The sequence below is a fragment of the Boleophthalmus pectinirostris genome, unplaced genomic scaffold (assembly GCF_026225935.1).
Source record: "Boleophthalmus pectinirostris isolate CB_2022bp ecotype Guang Dong unplaced genomic scaffold, ASM2622593v1 HiC_scaffold_13, whole genome shotgun sequence".
Lineage (NCBI taxonomy): Eukaryota > Metazoa > Chordata > Actinopteri > Gobiiformes > Gobiidae > Boleophthalmus > Boleophthalmus pectinirostris.
In genome coordinates this window covers 5,482,178-5,486,913 of record NW_026571036.1, presented here as the reverse complement: position 1 = coordinate 5,486,913, position 4,736 = coordinate 5,482,178, and the positions used below count along the sequence as shown (strand labels likewise).

Sequence of the window (4,736 nt, the reverse complement as noted above, 5' to 3'; positions counted from 1 at the left end):
GAGGAGGGAGGGGAACATTACCGACATTACGAGGATTATGATTACACGAGCTTGTTTTGTGAATGGGGAATGATGCTCGTGAATTTGTAGAGCAAATGAGAGTGAAGCGGCGCTCTGGGGTTAAGGCTGTACACAGAAGTAACTCAATACATGTACTGAAAATACACTTTAAGAATATACTTTTTCAGAAAATGTATTCAGGCACTGTTACGTTTTCATTTTGTGGTATTGTGATATTATTGTGATATTATTGTGGTATTGTGATATTATTGTGGTATTATTGTGGTATTATTGTGGTATTGTGATATTGTAATATTATTGTGGTATTGTGATATTATTGTGATATTATTGTGGTATTGTGATATTATTGTGGTATTATTGTGGTATTATTGTGGTATTATTGTGTATTATTGTGGTATTATTGTGGTATTGTGATATTATTGTGGTATTATTGTGGTATTGTGGTATTATTGTGGTATTATTGTGGTATTGTGATATTATTGTGGTATTATTGTGGTATTATTGTGGTATTGTGATATTGTAATATTATTGTGATATTATTGTGGTATTGTGATATTATTGTGGTATTATTGTGGTATTATTGTGGTATTATTGGGATATTATTGTGGTATTATTGTGGTATTGTGGTATTATTGTGGTATTATTGTGGTATTATTGTGGTATTGTGATATTATTGTGGTATTATTGTGGTATTATTGTGGTATTGTGGTATTATTGTGGTATTATTGTGGTATTGTGATATTATTGTGGTATATTATTGTGGTATTATTGTGGTATTATTGTGGTATTGTGATATTATTGTGGTATTATTGTGGTATTGTGGTATTATTGTGGTATTATTGTGGTATTGTGATATTATTGTGGTATTATTGTGGTATTATTGTGGTATTGTGATATTGTAATATTATTGTGATATTATTGTGGTATTGTGATATTATTGTGGTATTATTGTGGTATTATTGTGGTATTATTGTGATATTATTGTGGTATTATTGTGGTATTGTGGTATTATTGTGGTATTATTGTGGTATTATTGTGGTATTGTGATATTATTGTGATATTATTGTGGTATTATTGTGGTATTATTGTGGTATTGTGGTATTGTGGTATTATTGTGGTATTGTGATATTATTTGATATTATTGTGGTATTGTGTATTGTGTATTATTGTGGTATTATTGTATATTGTAATATTATGTGTATTATTGTGGTATTGTGGTATATTGTGGTATTATTGTGGTATTGTGGTATTATTGTGGTATTATTGTGGTATTGTGATATTATTGTGGTATTATTGTGGTATTATTGTGGTATTGTGATATTGTAATATTATTGTGATTATTGTATTATTTGTGGTATTGTGTTTATTGTGGTATTATTGTGGTATTATTGTGGTATTATTGTGTATATTATTGTGGTATTATGTTGTATTTGGTATTATTGTGGATATTATTGTGGTATTATTGTGGTATTATTGTGGTATTGTGATATTGTAATATTATTGTGATATTATTGTGGTATTGTGATATTATTGTGGTATTATTGTGGTATTATTGTGGTATTATTGTGATATTATTGTGGTATTATTGTGGTATTGTGGTATTATTGTGGTATTATTGTGGTATTATTGTGGTATTGTGATATTATTGTGGTATTATTGTGGTATTATTGTGGTATTATTGTGGTATTGTGGTATTATTGTGGTATTATTGTGGTATTGTGATATTATTGATATTATTGTGGTATTGTGATATTGTGGTATTATTGTGGTATTGTGATATTGTAATATTATTGTGATATTATTGTGGTATTGTATATTATTGTGGTATTATTTGGTATTATTGTATATTATTGTGGTATTATTGTGTATTGTGTATTATTGTGGTATTTATTTGTGGTATATTGTGGTATTATTGTGGTATTATTGTTGGTATTTTGTGATATTATGTGTGTATTATTGTGGTATTATTGTGGTATTATTGTGATATATTTGTATATTATTGTGGTATTGTGATATTATTGTTGTATTATTGTGTATTGTGTATTATTGTATTATTGTGTATTATTGTGGTATTATTGTGTATTATTGTGGTATTATTGTGGTATTATATTATTTGTGTGTATTATTGTGTATTATTGGTATATTGTGGTATTGTGGTATTATTGTGGTATTATTGTGGTATTGTGATATTATTGATATTATTGTGGTATTGTGATATTGTGGTATTATTGTGGTATTGTGATATTATTATTCTGATATTGTATAATACCAGAGTATTGTGGTATTATTTCATTCTGTGGTATTCAGAATATTGTGGTATTGTGATATTATTGCTATTATTGTGATATTGTAATATTATTGTGATATTATATAATTGAGTATTACAATACCTCCTCTTTCAGGAGTAACTGAGTAAAGAGTATTGTGCTATTATTATAGTTGTAAAATAATGTATCCAGGTACAGTTATGTTTTCAGTTTGTGGTATGCAGAGTATTGTGGTACTGTGATATTATTGGTATTATTGTGATATTATATAATATCAGAGTATTGTGATATTATTGGTATTGTGGCATTGTCATATTGTGGTATTGTGATATTATATAATACCAAGGTACTGTGGTATTATTATATTATTGATATTATTGTGACATTATTGTGATATTGTGACATTTTTATTGTGATATTATATACGTTCCTCCTCTAACCTATGGTCATGAGCTTTGTGTAATGACCAAAAGGACAAGAGTGTGGATACGAGCGGCCAACATGGGTTTCCTCTACAGGGGTGGTTGGAGCTCAGTCACACGGGAGGAGCTCGGAGTAGAGCCGCTGCTCCTCCACGCTGAGAGGAGCTGAGGAGGCTTGGATATCTGTTCTGGATGACTCCTTGAAGCTTTCCTCGGGAGGTGTTCCGGGCACGTCCCATCAGAAGGAGGCCCCGGGGAAGACCCAGGACTGGAGGGGCTATGTCTTGGGGTCCCCCCGAGGAGCTGGAGGAAGTGTCCAGGGTGAAGGAAGTCAGTCCCTGCTTAGTCTGCTGCCCCCACGACCCGGATAAGCTGAAGAAAGTGGATGGATGAATATTATATAATACCAGAGTACTGAGATGTGGCCATACCAGCTTGTCAAAGCCTGATCCCGTCAGATCTCAGAAGTTAAACAAGGCCGGGCCTGGTTAGTACTTGGATGGGAGACACTAGGAAAATCAGGTGCCACAGGGAGGTGCCAGTCACAGAAACTGTCGTTGTGTCCTTAGGCAAGATATTTCACCCACATTGCCTAGTATGAAAATGATGCGTGCATGAGTGATGGTGGTGGTCGTCATGGCAGCTGCTCTTCCGTCTTCAATAGTAGCTCAACATCACCAGGTTTGGAGTGAATAAATAATGTTGAATAATGATCGGTAAAGCGTCTTTGTGACAAATGTCTGTGAAAAGAGCTATATAAATAAAGACTTACTTATTATTGTGGTATTGTGATCTTATTGGAATTGTGGTTTGGAGTTTCAAAACACAGTGGAGCACTTCCTATATCAATACATGACATCACAAGTTGGGACGGCGTGTTTTCTGTCTGAGAGAAGAACTTGGCCTAAATACACAGGGTTTGTGTGTTAAATATAATAACTCCAGGTCTGTTTGTGATGAGGAAACTACATTATAACATATATCAGAAAAGAGAGTAATGCGGGCCCTTTAATTAAATAAAAATAATGCGTAATGTGCGATCGTTTATTACACAAGCTTTTAAAAAATCTCCAGTTAAAATAAAACGACATGTTCCTCTTTCTTTAGACAAGTGTGTCCGTAAGCGAAAGTTATTTTTAAACAGAAGAAGTGAGTAAAAGTAAAGCCGGACTCAGTGGAGCGTGGACAGGAAAGCCCATCCCCTCATCTTTATGTTCACGTTTAAGTTCAGCTTCAAAAATAGCCTTAAAGCAGAGTATCCGCTCATTCAGTCGCTGCCGCCGCCGTTTCTACTTCCTGTCCATTTGTCCGGCGTGTGGCGTAGGTGCGGCAACTTCCTGTCTGCGTCGCCGCTGTGATGACTCCGCAGCCAATAAAAAGCCACACGGGAAGCGGGGAGCAGGAAACGGGGCGCAGGAAGCGGAGCGGCGACCCTCTTGATTGTTAGCGGGCGAGCGAGGTGTCTGGAGCGGGCGCATGCTAGCACGTCCGGTCCGGGTTTGTGTTTTGTTTTTTCACTTTCATACACAGGAGGCCCGAGTTTGTACAGCGTAAACAGACATAAACATTAGTTCAAACAAGGTGAGTTCTGAACAATGGCGGTCGGAGATACGAGCGTGATAAAAGCGCTCGCGGGAGATAGCGGCGGAGCTAGCGTGGGCCGCTAAAGGCAGGCGGAAGTGATAAAGAGCAGGAAGATGGAGGCGCATGTACAATGGAAACACGCTGGGATCAAAACGCAAATGGACAAAGTCAAAGACGGTAATAACGTGGATATTTACACGGAACACCTACGCATCTCGGAAGTCCAACTTGGAAATTCGGGTAACATTTCAGAACCCAGAGATGGAATGGACATAGCTAACTCACTAGCCACTGCGTTCCAAATATATATGGTATTTTTCGGACTGGAAAGCACATTGGATTATAAGGTGCAATTTCAGTAATGTTGAATTCTCTTGTTTCTTTTCTTACATAAGGCCGAGTCCTGCAAGGGTCCATTTTTGGAGACCCGCACCTGCCCGTT

General features: G+C 35.6%; 1 pseudogene; it reads left to right on the top strand.

Annotated features, from left to right (window-relative positions):
* The first annotated feature begins 3,127 nt into the window (after positions 1 to 3,127).
* On the top strand, positions 3,128 to 3,244 carry LOC129407760 (5S ribosomal RNA; annotated as a pseudogene).
* The last annotated feature ends 1,492 nt before the right edge of the window (positions 3,245 to 4,736 follow it).